Source organism: Schistocerca serialis, chromosome 6, assembly GCF_023864345.2.
Source record: "Schistocerca serialis cubense isolate TAMUIC-IGC-003099 chromosome 6, iqSchSeri2.2, whole genome shotgun sequence".
In the NCBI taxonomy this organism is placed as follows: domain Eukaryota; kingdom Metazoa; phylum Arthropoda; class Insecta; order Orthoptera; family Acrididae; genus Schistocerca; species Schistocerca serialis.
Window position 1 is genome coordinate 103,891,583 of NC_064643.1, and position 23,220 is coordinate 103,914,802.

At 39.7% G+C, this 23,220-nt stretch overlaps 1 protein-coding gene across 2 annotated transcripts in view; it reads right to left on the reverse strand.

The window, feature by feature from the left end:
• The window catches only part of LOC126483855 (protein rolling stone-like), a 160,517-nt gene extending 152,234 nt beyond the window's left edge, over nucleotides 1–8,283 (reverse strand). The window contains exon 1 of one of the 2 annotated variants that reach the window (XM_050107076.1): nucleotides 8,108–8,283. The gene's annotated coding sequence lies outside the window, so the exon portion shown is untranslated. The remainder of the gene's footprint in view (nucleotides 1–8,107) is intronic. The other variant, XM_050107072.1, reaches the window with a different exon arrangement.
• Between the last annotated feature and the right edge of the window lie 14,937 nt (nucleotides 8,284–23,220).

Below are 23,220 nucleotides of genomic sequence, written 5' to 3' on the forward strand. Positions count from 1 at the left end.
ATTTTTTTAATGCAACGAAGCGTGTTCTTAAAATTTTTTGTCTCCTATTTGACCCCATTAGGGCATGAATTTCCAAAAATGGTGACACACATAGATTTTTTTTGTTTTTAATAGAGGAGTCAAATACAAATTGTCATAGATTTAGCTCTGAAATTGCTTTCATAATGAAGTAATTTCATTAAACTATTCTTCACCTATTTGACTCCCTTAGGTGGTTGAATGTCCAAAAACACTGGAATACGTATTTTTTATTGCTAACCAAGAAGTCAAATACCAATTTTCATAGATGTGGCTTAAAAAAATGCTTTAGTACTTCTTAATAATGATTTATTTTCAAAAAAGCTTTCGCTCAGTATTTTACATTAGTGGTCGAATTTTCAAAAATGCTGAAAAATATTTTTTTATTTCTAACTGAGAAACCAAATACTAATTTTTCGCAGTTGTAGCTTCAAAATTGCTTAATAGCGACATATTTTCAAAATGCCTTACATCTCCTGTTTCACCGCCTTAGGAGTGGAATTTAGAAGAATCCTTTCTTAACCATTGCCTACAGTGTAATATCGACACCCTGTCCAAATTTCAAGTTCCTATACTTAGCGGTTTGGACCGGGCGATAGTGAGCCAGTGACTCAGTCTGGCCCTATTCCACTCCCTTGTGGATAGAATTTCGAAAAACAGTGAAACACCTATTTTTTTCATTTTCAACAGAGAAGTCAAATACCAATTCCCATAGATTTAGCTTTAAAAATGATTTAACGATATACTTTTTCCTAAAACATTTCATCCCCCATTTCACCCTCTTAGACGCTGAATTTCCAAAAACATTGAAACCCGATTTTTTTTATTTGTAACCGAGAAGTCCAATACCAATTCTCATAGATGCTTAAACATGCTTTAATAAAGATTTATTTTCAAAATAACTTTCACCCACTAATTCACTCCCATAGGGACTAAATTTCCAAAAATTTTGAAATACGTATTTTTTTTTATTTCTGACTGAGAAACCATATACCAATTTTCCGTTGGTCTACCTTCAAAATAACCTTAATAGAGACATATTTTTAAAAAACCTTTCATCCCCTTAGAGGCGTAATTTCTAAAAATGCCTTCTCAAACGACGCCTCCAGTATATCAACACCCTCTCCAAATTTCAAGTTTCTATCGTTAGCCGTTTGGGCTGCGCGATGGTGAGTCAGTCAGGACATTGCCTCATTTATAGGGTGTTCCCGCAATAGCGTGCAAAAATATAACTAGATATAGAGAATACTCCACTGAACAATTTGAGGTAGGGAATCTGGGGTCAGAGAAGCCAACTTAAGCAGATATGAAAGTCAACTTGTCTACCGCTTTGTCTAGCATAACTGTTTTCCAGCTTATTTACAACTAACATGCGTACAAGTTTACACGTACTGTGCTGTTTACTTACATGTGGATTCTTTATTTCCTGCAAGGTAACAAGGAGGACGGACTTGGTTAATAGGAAGTCATGATTCAGGTTTTGTTTACTTTACTTGTCCATAAGGTGGCTCTGTTTTATTTACATTGTCCCATGACAGAACGTGCTATGAGTCAACGACAGACCCATTCATTACTCAGTGCTATTCGAAGACGTGCAGTACAATACGATGGAGCAGTACCGGCACAGTTTTGCAGAAGTCACTGACATGCACCTTGTGTGTGGGGAAGTACGTTGCAATGCTGAAAGGGTGTACAGGGAACAAATTCCTGACAGGAATCATCCGTCACGACGAGTGTTTATTTCTCTCGATTAACGAGTGCGGGAGACTGGTTCATTGGAAAGAAGAAACGAAGGCTCTGGAAACGTGAGGACTACTCGCACTTCTGATTTTGAAGAGGAGGTGCCGGAACGTGTTGCTCATACTAGTGTGTGGTGTAATGACACAAGTAAACGTCGCACAGTGTAGTAATTGTTCCATTTCATTTCGTAGAAGTTATTTCTTTATTCTCTCTCATAACTTAAAATATACGAACAGTAGCAGGACAGTTGTAAAAACCTGTATACAGTGAGCAGTGAGATGACAGATTACTAAGGGCGCTTAGTCCATCTAACTGGAGCAGGGTAAAGTGGGGCAGCTCGCCGCTAAGATACTGTCACCAGTCTGCGAAGTACGCAACCAATAATCTGTAACTGTTCCAGATGTATAGCGGCAAATAACGTCTTTTGTATTAGTCTTTATACATTGTTAAGTGGATCTTAGTTTTCAAAGTATTATGAACCTTTGTAATTAAAGCTGTAACGAGTCATGGCCTTAGGCTTAAGTTAAAATCTAAAGGACTTACACCGCGGAAGGGTAAGGCGGGAGAAACGTTGCGACAAAAAGTTCCAGAACAGTCCTCTTTGTGAGTCGGAAGGGTTGTGAAGTAGCGTGTGGTGTGATGTCCACATACTGCATTGTGTGGCGATTAAAATGAGCATAATCATTGTTAAACAGCCTCGAGTGGAGGGGAAATTATTGCTACACATAGTTCTACAGAATAAGCAGCTGTTTGTCAACCAAGCGGAAGTGGCAGAGGCCAGTGGCAAGTGCCACTTTGCTGTGAAGGAGGCAAATGTTATGTTACAGCGTTACCCACTGTACTGGCCAAATATTACCATGGAAATTACGACTTGGAAGCCACTGTGTAAAATCTGCTAGACCATCCATCCGTAGAAAAAAGTCGTCTCAGGCTGCAATACGTTGCTCAACGCCACAAAAGGACTGAAGCGTTTATTTCTATGGTGAAGTTCAGTACATTCTATTTTTCATATTTACAAACATATTGTAAAAATCATGATTCGTCGTCCGCTTGTACAAGTTAACACAAGTCAAGTGTTTAAAAGCAACAAGCTTTATCACAGTGACGCTATTTCAGTAGATGTTTAGTGTTTCCTTTTAATCAGCAACATTTTCAGATCGTAAGCTGGATATACGTAGCCCCATATAAAGTGCTTAAAATTATTATTCCTGTATTAAACAAAGCATCAGATTGTGAACGAAGTAGCAGCTGTTTTATTACATTGACAAGCATAATAAAAGCAGTTGCAGAAGAAGAGAACGAAAGGTATTGTGGACATTGTCATTACTAAAAAGAAATATTATTACTGTATTGTTCAGAAATCGGATTTCCACTGATTAATGGCGTGTGATAAACTAAATTTAAGTTTCAACAAAATTGCAGGAAAGCGTGTTTGTTAAGTTGCATTGAAGCACTATCAGATCAAAAATTCCTCACGTTGAAAATTATCGGGAAACATCAATGTAAAAACTCATTTTCAGTCAGTGGTCAATTCTGTGTAACGATAATGTTAAAGAAAGATGTTTATTAGTTACAAAAATTGCAAATAACACCTCCACAGTAGCTATGTTTCTTCAGTGCTTAGCAGCAACTTTTTACTCAACATTTCAGTGTTAGTTTACATAAAAGTGTCTCAAGTTTACATTTATTTCGTACTGATGAATAGACCTACACATTTTATCATCTTGAATGTCCATATAAACACAAGTGAGGTGCGAGAGCGCTAATCATATCGCAGAAAGTATGAAACTTTTACTTAGGTTTCTTGGCAGTTTCGCATTTCCTGCAGAAAATGCGCTGCTTTCGTGCCGTGTGACTTTCATACTTTTCAATTGGCTGAGGACAGTGTTTGTATGTTTGACATCATAGATTTTCCCAAACTCGTTTCCCTGTATTCTAGCTCCTAATTTTGATAGGTTTTATGAGTGAAAATCCTTATGTGCTCTTGATAAGGCAAATCATGAGATGTAACTTATTGAGATAGAATTCTGGGAAGCGAGGCACTGAATTAACATTTATGAATGTGCCACTCACACTTTTCTTACAGTTAAATTTTCCGTTCTTTGTCACACAGAGCAGGCCTGCAAACTGACTGATGCACGCAGATCAAAAAATTACCATAACAGACAGCAACATACAACGCAATGGTCAAGTATGGCAGTTTTTCATCAAACAAGTCAGCAGAATACAGTTCTTAATATGTACGCTTGACAGAACAGGAAAACATGTTAAAATATTTCAAGGTAACTGAAATACAGTGATCGGTATGTTTCCTTGAAGTATAAAATCCAGACTAAAATTTAAAACAATTCATACAGTGCAACGCCCTTGTGATACCTACATCATGGCAGATCTGGCTCTACACCACTTACAATTCTTGCTAAAAACGTTTGTTTGATGTTCAGTCATATGGAGACCACTCAAGTGCTCACAGCAAGCAGATATATTTTCATTTTATTGTAAACTTTCCCAGGAAATCAGAGATGAAGTTAAGTTGCTGTTGGAATGCAATTTTTATCACAGTATCGGAAAGACAAAAACAAAAGTATCAAAGTACCATTGTTGAACTGCCTGAGAATTATTTACGATACACAAGTGTTAAGACGCCTATATTGTGTAATAACCAAACACAGCACATTTACAAAAATAAATACACAAACATATACGTACATAACTCAGATAATTATTGTCAAACACATAAATAAACGTACTGGTGAACAAAAATGTGTCTTCCGTGTGCAACAAATTTGAGAAACATGTTCTTGTAAGGTAGCTATATGTAAGATTCAGTGGATTAAACAAAATACAGTCGGATACAAATTCAATGCACATTGTCCAGAAAAGAACAAAATGAACTGAAATTTTACTGTTTCATTTCTGAGTAGATCTACTGTACCTATTCTGAGTTGTAGTTTAGAAATATCATTTTTGATACTTTTTCGCTTGAAGGACGGATCTTCTGTCTGTTATTGTTTGCTCCTGCTTTGAAAATATGTGCTCACATAGAACAGAGGTGGCCATAATACAAAGACGTCGTTTCATTATTTGAAACAGCGGAGGAAACCACACATGGTTTTCTTTCCGATACAGCAATAGTTATTGTGATCTGGCATCTTCATATATTTATCAAGCTCGACTATACTTACAGCACATGGATTGTCAACACTTTGTATCAACCCTCCTAAAATCTTGCCAAATGTTGCCAGTGCTAGAGTTGAATGTCCTCACCTCAAATGGTTTTGCTGGTGGTGGATAGTCTGTAGAAAACCTTGTGGGTTTCTGTCGTATTAAACAGCACTTGTTACTTATGGCATCTTTTGTTTCTTTTAATCGATGCCCAGTTTTTGGAAATCCATGCTCTGTGACGGAGGATCCGGAGGGTACAGATTCTATCATCAAGTTTAGCAATTACTGTATTACTGCCTTCATTGCTGTAATCTGAGTTTTTCAGTCTCAGACATTGACTTTGTAAACCTTTGCTTAGTAAGACAACTTTTGACAAGGTTACATTTATTTTTCTGCTAATTTCTGTTGTGACTTGCTCAAAAGGCGATTGTGTTTCACAAGATTTTTCGATAACTGATCAGTCTTCATTGGACAGTTTTGTCTGTGAATCCAAACAGGATGGCGAGGGTGCAAAGGCTTTTTGTTTCAAAAGCGTGTCAACCATTTCATACACTGAATTCCATCTCGTAGTGCAATCTTGTTTCGGCATTAAAATACGGAAGCCCATTTGCTTCTGAATATTGTGTAATTTCTCAAATGCTTGAGGACTTCTTTTGAAAAATTCCACTATTGACTTCACTTTTGCCCTTGTCTGTGCAATTGGTTCAAGGCTTACTTACACAATTACATTCAGTGTATGTGCAAAGAAAGGTATATGCCACCATTTTCATCATCACTGCCTTCACCATATTTGGTGTATTATCTGCAGTGCAAGCTATAATTTTATTGGTAATACCCCAAGTTGAAGTCACATTTTGTAATTCACTGGAAATGTTTACAGCTGTATGCTTATGGAATTTACAACTAGACAACAAATATGACTTCAGATTGCAGTTTTCATCAACGAAGTGAGCAATCACTGCAATATAATTATCATTTTTCACAGATGTCCATGAAGCAGTCGTAATGCACATGGAGGATGCAGCTTGCTCTGCAGATCTTACTCACATTAGTGTGTCGTCGAACACTTGGGAGAGTAAGCTTTTGGAGACGGTTTTTCTATTGGGGGGTACACAGTTTTTATTTAATAAATCAGTCAATTTTCTAAACTCTACTCTCAACAACATTAAACGGAAGATATTCTTTAACAACAAGTCTTAAAATCTGTTCGCCTATTATGGCTCGCTTGGATGAAGGCACTGGTCTTGGTGCAAATCCAGTAATCTTTGTTTGTCTACGACACCTACCCAGAACTGAACCGGCAGATTCCTGAACTGTTGCTGTGGAAGTTGAACTGACTTCGTCACTGCCCAAATTCATAAAAACTGGTTTCGAACGAGTTTTACTTAAATTAACTGTTGGATGCTTATGTCGCAAATGTCTGTATAAGCAGGAGGTTGAACTACTTTTAAACGACAACACTGCCGAGCACAAGTTACACTTAATTTCCTCAGGATTCATCTTCATAAAATAATCCCACAGCGTGCTTCGTAACGCCATAGCTGAAGACAGAAGAAACACCACGAACTGAACTGGAGGTGGGAGCAAACTGCAGAAACAACGGATACCTCACTGGGATTTCCACATTCCGTTAGTATGGGTAATATACCCATACTGCTAATTTCCATGCACACAAAAGGAATCATTATGGATAATAGGCACAGTGACTATAGACTCACAAATAACCCCTAGTAATTCGAATAAATAACAAAATATAGCAGCAAAAGTTTTTGTCTTTCAAGGTCTTTCGAACCATTGCTATAAACTCACCGTGCTTCCCAGCCCTTCCCGTTCACCATTACACTATCAGTGATACATTAAACAGATTGCTTGCGATTATACCTACATCATATTTATGTATATGTCTAATAACTGTCACTCTACTCTTTTTTTTATTCAAAATGTTGTAGGCTTATTTGCGTTTCTTAATATGATTGCTGTACATGAACAGAGAAGCGTATGTTATAAAAAAATATGTAATTTAAATGAATGATTTTCACACGTTTATTACTTTGAATGTGAATAGTGTGCGTTATTTTATTGTTTGGTTAATGTTTATAAAGCAGACGTTACGCCATTTCGGAATAGGGCAGTCAGCTAGAAACGAAGCTTTACTTTCGGCAATCTTAAGCTTCATGCTATTGATTGTCAAAAAGATTTCGACACTCTTGAAAGTGTTTCATAAAGTGGTATGTTAAATGTGTTTCAGTACCTGTGCCAAGCCCGAATATCGTCCGACACAGAGCGGAATGAAACATCACTGTTTCGATACAGTTATTTCGTTCCAAGCACAGGTGGACTGAAACAGTCTTATTTCGAAACAACAATACAGTTTGTGTGTCTGGCTCGAGATCAAATCAGGTCCGGTTATCCGAGACAAGGGCGGAATGAAACACCACTGATTTGAAACAGTGAACTATGGCCGTTCCGAAACACTGAAACAGTTCCACGTATCGATACACTGTATCGAAACATAGAAACAGTGGCCAAGACTAATATGCAGTGTACGTCGCTATTTCAAAGTGGTTATGGCTTACATTGTGTGCTCTCCTCCCCCTTGTTTGCTTGTCGAGTTACTATATCTATTCCAATTATTCAAAATTAAAGATTGGGTGGTAAGAAGTTAGCTCTGCAGCGCTTAGAACGATCAGTGAAACCAACAATGAGGTCTTATTGCACGTGAGTGTCCGCCCATGATAACTACGAGTCCGATCGCCAATCACGGTCATTTATAGGCGAAAACTGATCCATATAAGGATAGAAGTGGATGGGGCATCGCAGTGGCGAGTACATCACGAAGAAAAATTACACCCATCTCAGCCACAACGAGTTCATGCAATGCTTGTGACTGTTATAGTTAACTGCAACTAACGTAAATAAAAAAGTACACACTAATGTGATTTTATTCATATTATTTCCTTAAGATGGCTTCTCCGACCCCAGGTTCCCTACCTCAAATTGTTGAGTGCAGCATCCTCCATGACCTGTTAAATTTTTGCATGCATTTTTGCATCACATTGTGTAGATGGTGTCATTTTCTTCAATATCAATCTGAAGAGTACCAAATTGGTAGCTGCTGTTGACTCCAGCACAGAGAGTGAGCATATCGTCAAAGATGTTTTTAAAAAAATCGTTTCTTCATTACCTCGTGGTTTTTGGCGCTCCCGTGCAGCTGGGAGCGACGTGCTGGAAGCCCGCAAGCGTGCGCCGTCCGGCGAAGTACTGGGCGCCCGCCGGTCGGAGGGCAGCGTTCGCTAGCGACTGGCTACGTGCGTCATCAGGTGGAAGTCAGACGGGCGAGCGCAGCCTCCGGTAGGCCCAGACACGGATCGCGGAATAACACCGCGGCTAGCGAGCCGCTTAACGCTGCCAAGACAGCGGCCGTGGGGACGCGCCGTCCTTGATAGCAATCAGCTGAAAAACCGCTCTCTGCCTCGCTGATTTCCCTTACCTTCCGTACCCGGGCGTGTGTGGGGTGCCCGACAGAGGAAAACAGCTGCTACAGCCGTGAGGCGAGTCTCACGGGGAAGGTGTCGCCAGCATTTCGTCCGCATTTACTACACCAAATTTCAGGATTGCTCCTAGAGCGGTGAACAGGATCTACGGAGGACACCTGCTGTTTGATAACATACGTCAACGCCAAAACTCGACTTTCAGACGGAGGGAGCAGTGTTCCAATTCCGAGCATCCCAATTTAGTTAATTCGTGCTTTCCCTAAATCTCGACATTCGTACCCCGCAAGCCAGCTAATAGGGTGTGGCGGATGGTACTCTGTGTACCAACATCACATCCGAAACTTCCTGACAGATTAAAACTGTGTGCCAAGCCGAGACTCGAACTCGGCACCTTTGCCTTTCGCTGAAAAGTGCTCTACCAACTGAGCTACCCAAGCACGACTCACGCCCCATCCTCACAGCTTTACTTCTGCCAGTACCTCGTCTCCTACCTTCCAAACTTTACAGAAGCTCTCCTGCGAACCTTACAGAGCTAGCACTCCTGAAAGAAAGGATATTGCGGAGGCATGGCTTAGCCACAGCCTGGGGGATGTTTCCAGAATGAGATTTTCACTCTGCAGCGGTGTGTGCGCTGATATGAAACTTCGTGGCAGATTAAAACTGTGTGGCAAGCCGAGACTAGAACTTGGGACCTTGGCCTTGGGTGCTGTGAGGACGGGGCGTAAGTCGTGCTTGGGGTGCTCAGTTGGTAGAGCACTTGCCCGCGAAAGTTTCATATCAGCGCACACTCCGCTGCAGAGTGAAAATTTCATTCTGGGAACATCACATCCGCCTTTCCTTGTTCCAGCTGCGAACGTTACGCGGGAAGAAGATTGTTGGTATACGTCCGTGTGACCTCGAATCTTTCTAAATTAACTTTCGTGGTATTTTCACAAGCTGCGATATACACTGGTGGGAGCAGTTTGTTGTTTGGCTCATCTAGCAGTGTACGCGCACGGAATTTGAAGCAGTAAACCACACCGTGTAGCTGAACGTCTCTCTTGTAGCGTCTGCCATTGATGTTGGATGTGCATCTCCGTGACGTTTTCGATCTTACTAAACGAACCTGCGATGAAATGCGCTGCTCTTTTTTCGGTCTTCTTAATTTCTTCTATCAACTGTATCTGGTGCGTATCACAGACTGACGAACAATATTCTGGTGTTTGTCGGACAAGTGTTTTTTAAGCTACCTTCTTCGTGGCTGGATTACACTTGGTGAGGATTCTCCAGTGAATGTCTGCCATCTGCCTTTCGCCGGCCGGGGTGGCCGAGCGGTTCTAGGCGCTACAGTCTGGAACCGAGCGACCGCTACGGTCGCAGGTTCGAATCGTGCCTCGGGCATGGATGCGTGTGTGTTGTCCTTATGTTAGTTAGCTTTAAGTAGTTCTAAGCTCTAGGGGACTGATGACCTCAGCAGTTAAGTCCCATAGTGCTCAGAGCCATTTGAACCATCTGCCTTTCCTGCGATTAGTTTTATGTGGTCGTTCCAATTTAAATCGCTCGGTAGGCATACTCGTAGATATTTAAAGCATGACCGTTTGCTTCACTTCTTCAGCAATTGTTTGATCACACAGTAACGCGGCTTTTGGTATATTTATGCTTAATATCTTACATTTGATTATACTGAGCATCCCAATCACTTCAGCAAGTGGTAGGTCCTCTGCGTGTCTTCCTGCATTTCGCTACAGTTTTCTAATGTTGTGACTTCTCTGTCTATAGCACCATCGTGCGTGGACAGCACCATGCAAACTCCGACATTATCCATTAGGTCTTTTATACCAGCTGTCTTCCCCAAGAGTCGCATTTCTGTGGCGTTTCGGCAGATATCTGCAATTTCGTTTTCGCAGTGAGTAGCTTGAGTCAGCCCAAATAAGTACTGCTCATCACGTCTAGTACGCCACACTTAGCTTCAAGGAAAAGCTTCGGTTTGTTTCCCGTTACAAATAAAATTATTTTTAACGGGGAATTTTAAGCGCACGTTCGAAAGAGCAGTCGCAGATTAGTCTAGTCCAATATTCATTTTATCGACACGTTTTGACAGGGACAGTAAAATACGAGGACTAGCCAGTACTGGAGCAGCGGCAGCACCACCCCCACCCACTACTCCCGCCAAGCAGCAGCGCTATTCAGTCGCTACTGGTGTACTGGTTATTCTCCGTCTTTCACTGTCCCTGTTAAAGAAATATCGGTAAAACAGATATTCCGCTACAGTAATCTCGGGCCGGTCTATTGAATGGGCACGTAAAATCCCGCTCTAAAAATCACTTTGTTCGTAAGGAGAAACAAACCGACACTTTCCGCTGACAATGTGAATTTCATGAAACATGTTTGAGCCCACTCCATCTACACAATTCAAAAACGAAATTGCAAATATCTGTCGAAAAACCAGAAAAATGTGGTTGACGCCTCTTAGGTGAGGGATCCTGTACATACAGTGTGTCCCAGGAAGAATGGTCAGTATTCAGGGATATGACAGGAACGCTCATTTGAAGCAAAAAGCTCCGCGTTGTCATATGACCCCTTCCTAATGGCTTCCGAGCTAGAACACATTTCATGTCACCTACTTTTGTACGTTTCTCTTGAAGAACTCGAAAACCGTGGCCTCTAACGAAAACGTATTGCAGTACAAAATTAAACTACATTAAATGTCCTACAAGAAAAGTTCCATTCATTTTTTCTCTGGGACTAGTAGTTTGCGCAAATAGAGCGACAGAATATTGAAAATCTCATGCGACGCGCATGCGCTGTAGCTTAGATAGGTTTTGTAGGCCAGTTGGAGATTGTTTCCCGACTTGTTCGTCTCGAACTCCTCTACACTACGTTGTAAATAATGGTAATCTACTGAATAACACAGAAAATAAATAACAATGTTCATTAAACCATTCCAAATAGGGCACTTTTCCATATGAAGTCTTTTGTTTCAAATGAGAGTTTCTGTTATATCTCTGAATCTTGACCATTCCTACTTATATAACGAATAATAATGAACAGGCCGTTATGAAAAATACGCTGTGCTGGGAATTGTTTGAAAACTTGTTGCTAGCAAACAGTATAAGGTTTGACTCAGGGGGTACGAAGTAGCTCCTGCCGTCTTGCCAATATGTAGCAGCCATTAGCATAGTACTGCACGGCTATGATGGTTATAACATTGAACCTACAGAACTTTCTCCATGGTACGTTAGTTTAGATGCATGTACATTGTTAATAACAGCAATTCAGTGTATTGGTTTTATTGTATTTATAATTAAAATCTCTTTGAAATGGCACAGAGACTAGTACTCAGAAATGGTCCAAATGGCTCTGAGCACTATGGGACTGAACATCTGTGGTCATCAGTCCCCTAGAACTTAGAACTACTTAAACCTAACTAACCTAAGGACATCACACACATCCATGCCCGAGGCAGGATTCGAACCTGCGACCGTAGCGGTCGCGCGGCTCCAGACTGTAGCGCCTAGAACCGCTTGGCAGACTAGTACTCTCTACATCTGTAACGAAATGCCAAGTCACACCAACTATCCGTCTTGCTGATATTTGGCGCCGTCTGCAAACTATTCAGTAAATAAGAGGAACAACATACCCGTCATGATGTTTAAATAAAGAGAAAAATAATCCAAAGATAAAGACATTTAAATCAAATCAATTCTAATAGTTGGATATAGCACGTGCCTCCTTGTGTCTTGTAAACAAATTCAAACAAAAAGGTTTTACCCGTCTGACGTTACATATGTGTTCAAAGAATAAAAAACTGCTGATTCACAAGGAGTGAACCGGAAAATTTTCTGTGTTTGCTGGGAATTGTGGAAGTAAGTCGGACAGCAATGTAAAGAATTTTACTTATGTTTTATTTTGTATAATTATTATGAAAATTTGAAGTTCTTTTTTACTTTCCTTTGAGTGCTATGTATTACGAAGTTCATGTAGAGGACGCCATACAACCAATCGATATGTTCTCCACACAGCCTACCATCTTTATGCAGTAGTACTCAAAGAACTGTGACTGACGCTCGAACAACAGGGAACTGACATGCATTGAGACTAGAAAATAGTGCTATGTAGGCTAATGTATAAGCCATATAGGTAATGCCATGAGTTGTAACTGTTTGTAGTATCGCCTGACCATGTACTTCTTGTATTTTTTAGCACTGATAATGGATAAGCACTAGCCGAAATCTGAATTTTCCGAATAAAACCTGCAGAAAAAGGACGACTGATTGCTGCGCTCTGTAATTTATAAATGAATAATAACAGTCTTACGGCACCCCTTTGGGGTACACCCTAACCCGCGTTTATGTCTGAGGACTTCTCTCCGATAAGAGCGATATTCTGTTTGCTGTTTGACAGCAGCCCTTCAATCGAATCACAAAGCTGATCTGATATTCCGCACGCTGAGATTTTGTTCGTCAGGCGACACTGTGGACTGCATAGAAAGCGTTCCGGAAGAGAAGAGCATTGCAACAACCCACACGCCGGTATCTGCTGCCTTCTGGGTCTGTTTACACAAATCGCCGTATCTTTGCGTAAACATGGCTCCCACTCTCCTCCAGCTGCGCTTCTTGGCTCAAATGGTTGAAATGGCTCTGAGCACTATGGGACTCAACTTCTGAGGTCATCAGTCGCCTAGAACTTAGAACTACTTAAACCGAACTAACCTAAGGACATCACACACATCCATGCCCGAGGCAGGATTCGAACCTGCGACCGTAGCGGTCGCGCGGTTTCAGACTGTAGCGCCTAGAACCGCACGGCCACACCGGCCGGCTGCGCTCCTTCATCGCTTCTTAATGGCCCTCATGTGGGCAAAATATTAACCAGCCTTTGCAATATTTCTGCTCTCTTTTATTCTTCTTGATTCGAATCCGGACAACACTTTTCATGTAAAATAGTTATACATAATTAATTCTTTCCACTGGCGTCTGTTACCCCTTCTTTGTAGTATACTATTTTCTCATCATTATCTTCTCTGTACCTTAGTGAAAATTCTTATGTATTTACTGTTTTCCTTTAGCACTGAAGATGTTTGATTTTTTCTGACTTATGCTTGGTTGTTTATATTTTCAGCCAATATCTTATTTTTTATGTAGGAACATTATAAATTTTGTTTGGTTAATGATGGAGTACTCCTCGTGATGTTTTGAGGCTGTTGAAGTTAGACTTGCTGTGGTTTGACTGGGTGTCGTCTACTGTGCTTGACGACCAGCTTCAGGTAAAGTCGTGGTAGGGATGGAACTGTGTCAAATGAAATTCATGTGGGGTATGGATAGAAATCTGGTGTGGAAATGCGATGTGCGGAAGCAAAATTTTCAACTATGCGTTACGAAGGTTCATGTGATGGAAAACGACCCGACTGGGCTGAGAAGTGAATGCAGAAGGATACGTGATTTTGCACATTAAAGCATGGAATTCGTATTAGACAAGGGTATATGTACAGGAATATATCAATATAAGTCACTTAGAAATGTAAGAAATAGTGAGTGCAGGTAGGCCAAGGCAAGTTTGCTGAAAAAAAACTGGTAAAGAAATGGTCGTCGGAAGGAATGATTCAGCATGTAGAAAAGTCAAACCAAACATCCTTTGACCTTAAAAAAACGACGTCAACATTAGGAGTGCACGAGGAAATCCGCTGTTAGAAGCAGTGGAGAGAGCAAATGAGTGGAAAGACTACAACTAAGGCCTCTATGAGGAGCAGAAACTGTCTTACGATATAACAGAAGAAGAAATTGGACAGACATAGGGGAGCCAATATTAGAGTCAGAGTTCAACAGAGCTCTGGAACAGTTGCGATCAAATAAGGCGGAAGGAAGTACATTCATTCTGAATTTCTAAATTCATTGGGAGAAGTGGCAACCAAATGAAGAGGTTTGCAGAAATGTGTCTGGATACGTACCCTCGGCTTCTGGAAAAATATCATCCGCGTGATTCCGAAGATAGCAAGGGCAGAGAAGTGCGAAAACTATTGTACAATCATCATGTCATGGGACCAAGTTGTTGACAAGAAAGTTGTACAAAAGAATGTGAAAGAAAACTGATGATGTGTTAGATGACAATCAGTTTAGCTTTACGAAAAGTAAAAGCATCAGAGCGGCAAGTCTGACGTTGCCTTTGATACTGGAAGCAAGGTTTAGGAAAAATCAAGATACTTTCATAGGATTTGGCGACCTCTGAATAGCGTTCGACAATATAAAATGGTGCAATATGTTCACAGATTGATCTCTAAATAAAGACGGATATCTACAATACGCATAAGAATTAGGGAGAAGCGATAAGAATTGAAGATCAAGAACGAAATGCTAGGATAAAAAAGGGTATAAGGCAAAGATGCAGTCTTTCTCCCCTACTGTTCAAGCTGTACATCGCAGAAGTGAAAACGGAAATGAAAGAGGTTCAGGGGCTGGATAAAAATTCAAGGTGAAATTATATCAATCATAAGATTCGCCGATGACGTTCCTGTCCTCAGTGAAAATAGGGAAGAATTGCAGGATTTACTGAATGGAACGAACACTCTATTGGACAAAGAATGTGAATTAGGAGTAACCTATAGAAAGATGAAAGTAGAGAGGAAATGCTACTGGTGATAAATTTACCATAAAAATTGGGGACCACGAAGCAGACGAAGTAAAGGAATTCTGCTACTTTAGAAACAAATTACGTATTACGCCTGAAGCTAGGACGACATAAAAACCAAATCAGAACAGGTAAAGAGGGCATTTCAGCCAAAATAGGTCTACTAATATCAAATAACACCTTAATTTTGAACATTTCGAGAACAACATTGTACAGAGGTGAATCATAGAGTGTGGGAAAACCAGAAAAAAGAGTATCGAAACGTCTGAGATATGATGCTACAGAAGAATGTTGAAAATTAGGTGGACTGATAAGATAATAAACGAGGATATTCCCTGCAGAATCGACGAGCAGATGAACATATGGAAAACATTGACAAGGAAAGATATATGACTATACGATATGTGTTAAGTCATCCGGAATAATCTCCCTAGTGTTATGGAGGTTGCAGGAGGTAAAAATTTAATGGGAAGACATCGAGAGTGAAATACACCCAACAAGTAAATGCTGACGTTGAGTACAAGTGGTACTCTGAGCTCTCAGATGAGTCTGACCTAGGAGAGGAATCCATGGCGGTCTGCATCAAACCAATAAGAAGACTGACAACAAAAAAAACATGATCTAGATCGAAGAAAGTGAAATTAGAGTTATTCTGAGAGTACAAGAGTTGAATGAAAAGTAATGGCTCCACCTTCGTAAATTGGGTTTGGGTGGGAATATTTTAATAAATCAAACGCAGAAATAATCATTAGAATGTGGATTTTAATTACCAATATTCACTTTTCCACATAATCACTAACCAATTGGATACATTTCTGCCTACGATGAACAAGTTTTTTGAAGCCGTCGTGGAAGAAGTCGACACTGTGTTTCCGGAACCACAGTCTCTCAGTTCTCTCAACGTCTTCATCAGAAGCATAATGATGTTCCCGCAGATCGTCTTTCAGAACAGATGGAACTCAGCCGGTGCTAAATCTGGACTGTATGGAGAGTGCCGTACGGTGGTGAGATTCAGTCTCTGAAGTTCTGCCGTGGTGGCACGTGAAGTGTGTGGTTTGGCATTGTCATGCTGCATTAAAACAAACCCACACGTTCTTGTGAAATGGCGACTGTTCTTGCTATTTCTCTCTGAGTAATACGACGATCCTCCTGAATCAATCTGTCAACATTTTGCTTATGAAACTCGGTGGTTGCTGTCACAGGACGTCCAACTCTTTGTGAGTCACGCAGGTCAGATGTTCCCGCCTCAGTATCTTTAAACTTACTCGCCCAACTACGTACAGTACTCACATCAACACAGTCACCATAAACGGCTTTCATTCTCTGATGAATTTCCTTTGGGGTGACACCTTCTGCTGTCAAGAATTCAATGACTGCACGTTGCTTAAATCGGATTGTCCGTCCGTCTGCGCAAGGTTCCATACTATATACTGTAACAACACAACCGTTCAATGCTAAGCTTCCCACCAACTGGAGCTGCAGAGAAGGGGCTACGGAAGAAACCAGTACCTGCCGCATACCAATGCTGCCAACTATTGAAGAGTTACGAAGGTGGAGGCATTACTTTTCAGTCAACCCGCGTATGTGGATGTGACATTAAGGTACAATATTGAACTAGTGTGACTTGTTGGATTATATAAAGTATCTAGCTTGAAGGACTGTATATTTTGGAGAAAGATGGTTACGAAAAAATAAATGTATAGTCAATAGTGGCGGTGGAGCATAAGGCATTGTTTAGTTGTATAGTGTGTCAGTAGGGTGGATCTGGACGGATGATTTGGATTTGGTGGAGGAGATATGGTATTACATTTTCAGAAGTGAGTGGATTGCATAGGTCGTAATGATGGGAAAATGGATGGGATTGTAGGTTAGGACATTATTTCAAGAGATGGTTGGCTTTGCAGGGGGACGAGTGGAGGGGTTTGCAGTCTAAGTATAGGTGACAGTTTAGAGTAGGCACCTGAGATATCGGTTTGACTGAGATAGAGAGCTAGAGGGCTTAATGCAGTGTCTTCAGCGATAAATGAGGGCGCCATTAGCAAGTAAGTGGTCTGTAGTTGAAGGGAACTTTGAGAATATGCGTCTTATGCGCCTTACACGCCTTCACAGCTATTAGAACTAAAAAAATACATACCGGCTCAATCTTCCTACTAGCTAACGTGGGACCAAAGCTGTTGTGGATCTGAAGGGCTTTGCAGGTCTGATAATCGTTCCCGCTCATCTTTATCTTCCGTGATCTCATGATCAACTCCTTTGATCACAGCGTGTGATGGCAGGAGGGCCCCAAGAAGGTTGGGATTGTTTGGGGTGTGGGGACTGAGAGGGAGCAAGGACACAGTGTAACAAAAGCTTGCTGTAGGAAGTTTACATAGCAGGAGGGAGTGGAAATCAGAATTTTATTATGACAGAGTATGTAAATGGCACAAAATAGGATGTGTTTAGATTGGTCACGTAATTTTTTACTTCGAAAATTAGGGTTTTGGATTGAAGAATTTTGGGTTAAGCTGGGTTAAAAGAATGAAGTGAGATGGAACAGAAATTTTGAGGATACAGTCCATAGGTTCGGTGATCTGATGTCGATATGGCTCTTTTTGTGTTCTAGGATAGGCGAGTGCAGTGCTGAATGGTTCTTTTGAGACGTGGTTCGTGGGGGTGTTGGTTGGTCTGACGATTTGGATTTGTTGTGGTGTCATGTCTCACCCAGATGTGGTGTAGATGTTATTGGTAAAGATGTGGCAGCTGGCTGTTAAGCTGATGTGGCTATGACTGTTACATAAAATACTAGTGCGGCTGTGACTGCTGGGTGGAATAATGGTGGTGCTAATGGCACTAGGAAAGTCAGTAGCTGCAAAATAAATAGCTGATGAAACTGATGTGTGTGAGGACGTGAGAGGAAAAATTGTCAAACTGTCGTGACAGTGTAGTAGCTTGGAAAGACAGGAAATGCGAGGTGAATGGGGAGGGGGGGGGGGGGAGTTACATAATGAATATGTAAGAAAGATATACGTGATCGTAGGAGCGAAATATAGACATGTGTATATAGCAATTGATGTTATGGTAGCAGGATATTCATTGGAAACAAGCAGTGAGTGTTAGGAAAAGATACTGGGTTGTGTCTTAGCAGTAACACGAAGATACGAAGAAAACAAGCGGTGAGCAGTAGGAGAAGATAGTAGACTGTGTGGCATGGGTGATAGTAGTCCCATGGTACGCAAGTTAAAGAGCAGGTGGGAGATGTACCACAGGCGGCGGCTACTAAGATGACAGATGATGATAGCGACAATGGCGACACGGTTGAGAGAGGATGACTGAGCACGTGACACGGAAGACAGGCGATGACGTACGCGAAGTTCCAGCGGTGACTTAAGTGACGCACAGCCGGCAAGGAAGTTTTGCTCAAATGTGGAAATTACACTGAGAGTAGCCCATGCTAGTCACTCATTGCTGAAAAAAAGAAACTGAAATACCGAGAGCGCTGCACAAGAGTTACAAGCAACAGCGACCATGTACAAATCACGTCCCGAAACACACCCTAGACCACAACATGATGCACGGGACTACAGAGATTCAAACACTGATGTGGAAACAGATGAACATATAGACACGGACGATGATTTGAACACTCCAATATCACCAGGTACATATACGGCATAATAGCAAATCACACGACTGCAACAATACTACAAGTGATACAAACATGGAATTTAGAAATAAATTAATAATAGAAATAAAACAACTATTTTTCATGTTTGTACAAGTAAAACAAGTAATTATTTAGTTCTTTGGATCATTATTTTCGAACACGTAAATGTGTAACAGGTGAAATGTGTAAGATGCAAACTGTAAAACATAAAAGTACAGTATATATGCACTATAAGACATATATACACAAACATAAGCGGACAACATAGATAAGAAGCACCCTTCGGGGAGACGAGGCTCGAGATCAACTTCCGAAACTTCTCTCCCGCTTACGGCGCTGTTCAGTGGAGGATGGTAGAGTTAAAATCACAACATATGTACAAACATACATACAGTAGTAGCTATAGTAGAACAGAATATGCTAGCTCAGGTGAGACAGGCTCAAATTTTTTGCTGTCTAAACCTTTCATCTGGTGTATTGTTTCCTCCTTAAGAATATAGTAATTTTTTCCAACTGCACTTTATGTATCTTGTGATTTTTCTTGTTTTGTTTTTTTCTTTTTTTAAGTAACAATTTAATTATATAAAAATAAGAAAAGTACCAAAATTCTGAAAATTGTCTGGTTGGCTGTAGCAAACGACCCACTATAGTCACCAAGGTGGTGGGCCGCTCTATAATGTTAATAAATAAATTGATTAATTAAATAAATAAACTCTCTGGTGCGAAAGTTGTCACCGTTGACAGCTGGAGAGACACTAGCGCTCCAAGCGGTGAGAAAGCAGTCAGTCACATGTATCGTAAAGATAACGTTTGTTTTTAATTATTTTTCTACTTAATTGGCAAAATAATTGTTATATTTTTGCGTTCCATACATTAGTAAATTACCGAGAGACATGAAGTATTGCGACATTAATGTAAAAACAGTTGAATCTCACTGATTTAATGACACAGACTACAACTTATTCATGAAGAAATACTTTTGAATATAACTACGTATTGCCTCGCTGGCAGTAGGAAGATGCATGAAAAGCACATATTTCAGTTCATCAGGCTACCTTCCATTCAGAAGGCTGTTGCACTCAGCGACTGTTGTATTGACTTGTAAATAAAACATTTCAGGTATCAGACGCCCTTTTTTAAATTTTCTTGGCAGATCTAGATTTCAGCTAGAAACTATCCATTCTCAATGCACTATCATTTTTAATCAATGCAGCTGTGGATGAAGCCCGACCAACAGGTATTACATGCATTGATCAAAAATCTATTATTTACAAGACATATTTCAGTTGTTGTCGGTTCTTATTATGATAGACACTTTCCTTGACACGTAAAATTTTTATTAGAGTCGAAACTTTATTCGACTTCCTAATACAGGGATATTTTTGTAAATGTAATTACTTTTGCTTCAAAACGAAGATGTTGAAGATTCTTGCCGTTTGTGGCTAAGTTGTAACAATAATTGTGGAAGTGATTACCTCTGTGCTGGGGAACAGTTTTCATGTTTTTGACGTTTTATCACCACGTCTGCGTGGTTAACCCTTTAGCTACAGAAGTGGTGACTTATGCAGTACGTTAAATAATGTAGCTATTGCATTCCCTTCCGGCTTTCTATGTTCCACATCCACTTGTTTGGTTTGGTGTGTAGCGAAGATAACTTCACATTGTTGAGTAGCTATACGACGTCTTTCAGCAAAAGATCAAGTCTTCTGGTGTTCACTAGCAATTTTTTGTTATTAAAGGAAAATTTTATTCTTCATTAAATATCTGAACATTACAAGGGAGTCGTATATAAATTGTCCTGTAATGTATTGTTTCATATCCCCTAGGGTACTTAGGAAACCAAAGAAAGACATTTTTTAGCTATTGCCGATTTTTATGGCACTACATACGTTCCCTCTTATAAAAACTATGTTACAAATCAGTATAACCGGTGCTATTCCCGCCCATACGATATCATATTTAGAAGTGTCACTTGCTGCCCTCGTGGGTCGCTGTTATTCTAGTGGGTAACAAAAGAGGCACAGAGTGTCACGGATGTTATGTTACACTGTGGCTATATCCGTGACACGTTCAATATCAGTTATGTAACATCTGTAACTATTGACTTCTTTGACTTAAAGATGAATGTAAATATTTTTCTCAGGTTTGTAAGATATCTGTTGACTGGAATTTTTCTGTAAGTGTCATTTTCAAATCTGTCCAATTACGTAATTTATGCACCAACTGCTAATTAATGTAGCTGGTTCGTGCATAGCGACTGTAGTGTCGTATGTAGTAGGAAAAGATGGAGGGAAGCTCAGCGACGCTAAAGTTTCTGGTGGACTAAAATGCCTCAGATGGAATTGGTTACCAGCAGCAGCATCATGGGATTTAATGGTTTGCTCTAAAAGTTATACCTGACGCCAAGAAGTAGCTATGTACAGCACTTTACATCAAGAGCCATGATCGTATCATAATGCATTTGCTTCATTGCCACAAAAGATTTTCTGTACGTCAACCCTCAGGCAAGGCAGTGTTTTAGTTTTGTACTTTTACACATGAAGCAGTAGATTTTGCGTAAGTTTTCATAATATAACTGTTGAAGTGTAATAGTGAGTAACACACACTGCTTTTTCCTAGGACACTTACCTTGTCAGGCTCCTATTCCGATTCCATGAATAGTCCGAGCTTCAAACCACAATGAAAGTGTTAAAATGAAGAAGTATTAAATTCTTCGAAGCAATTGTTTTGGCTTTGAAAGTAACATATTTTTCAAAGTGCTCCACTTGGTAGTTACGGATTACAAGTTCTCTTAACAGCGACAGACTATTTTATTTATGGTTCTACCTAAAGACGTATTTTTAAAGTAGTTCACAGAATATAAAAGTTTTGAACAAAAATAGTGATTTCAAAATAGGTCACTAAATGTTACAGATTGAAGAACTACACAAACTGTACATGCGTAAAAGGTTTGTACATAATGATACGGTATCTGTGGCTCTGTATATTACCGGTGCTCTTGAACGTGTTGATAATAGAGAAAGTTGTAAGACAGAACAGTTTAAGTGTCCCCCATGCTTTAGTCAGTGTATCATTAAATGTTTATGTATTTCTTCTTGAGATTTATGTGCTGTTATAAGTTTAATCCAAAAGACCTGATATAACCAAGAACAGATTCAGGGTCACCATGTGCACACCATGGTCTGTGCAATGTAAAAGGTCATCAGTAGGCAATGAATATAACTGCCGTTCATGTTAGTTAAGGTAATGGTTTGGTAACTACGTCAAAAGAACTGGTTTCGGTGCCACCCACATGTTTTAAATGATTGGTGCTTTCCCGATTTAAGAGGCTTAGTGCAGTTATTGTTTTCATTACACGGTACAATAACTAACGTTAGTGCGAAGTAATATGTTGTCATATTATTATCAGACAGAGACAAAGTGAAGATTGTTTCTACATTGCTATTGTGTTCGTATCTGACTACATGTTGTTTCGTTTATTGAAACGATACTTAATTCAGCAGTTACTTTACATTAGGAAATATGAAAGTACATTTTGTTGAAATAACTGTTGGGTCATTCCATCTCAAATCAACTAACAGTCTGAACCTTGATATCTCAGATTTGGATGAATTTTTTTTTCAGGTAATCTGCCCACTAAAACTAGTTTAAATTTGAAATTTCAGATTTTTGTGATCTTTGGTTTTTGAGTTTCAAGGGTTTAAAAATAAAAAAAAAACTGTTTTTGATCAATCAATGATTGTTTTAAAATGCTGTAGCTCAAAAACTATACAACCTAGAGAGCTCAAACTTGCACCATTGTTTTCCTCTATAAATGTCCTTCAATTTGATATGTAACATGACTATGCTACCTAAATCTGAAAATTTTAAATTATTCCAAAAAAGTTTTTTGAAGTTTCCAAAATACGTACCCTCGGTTTTTTTATAAAAATTGTGTGTGTTGTCCAGTCTAACTGACTACATGCATGCAAAATTTCAAGATGGGATCTCAATGGGTTCTTGTATAAAATAATATTTTACTACTGCAATAGACACTAGTGAGGTGAAAAGCAGACTATTTCTAGGCTATGAATACTAAGGTAGGCCTATGTAATTCTAACAAACTTAAATTATTATGTTAGCCTTTTTATGCAACATTACCCTCTTATTGCTTGTTAATTCATTAAATGATATTTTAATGCGAGAATAAAATGTATAAAAAATAATAATTTAAGAATCTTTCGATTTTGTATGACATTCGCTTCTTATTATAAAGAAACGTGAGATTTTCATATAGTGTCATGGCTCTAGTTTTGGCCACTACCTCACTTATGGCTACCTTGATGTAACGGGGAAGCTACACTGCATCGTATATTATAAATGGGAGGGAAAACTAAAACATCTGCAGTATGTCTTCATATCAGATTGCCTGAAACATGATGCCGTCGCTTTCTATGTATTCCAGAAAAAGCTGCTAGGGATCATAAAGCAAAACTTGCCTTTTGCACTTAAAAAGATTACTTACTTTTCTGATGGCTACGCTGCACAATATACAAATAAGAAAAACTTCCTTAATTT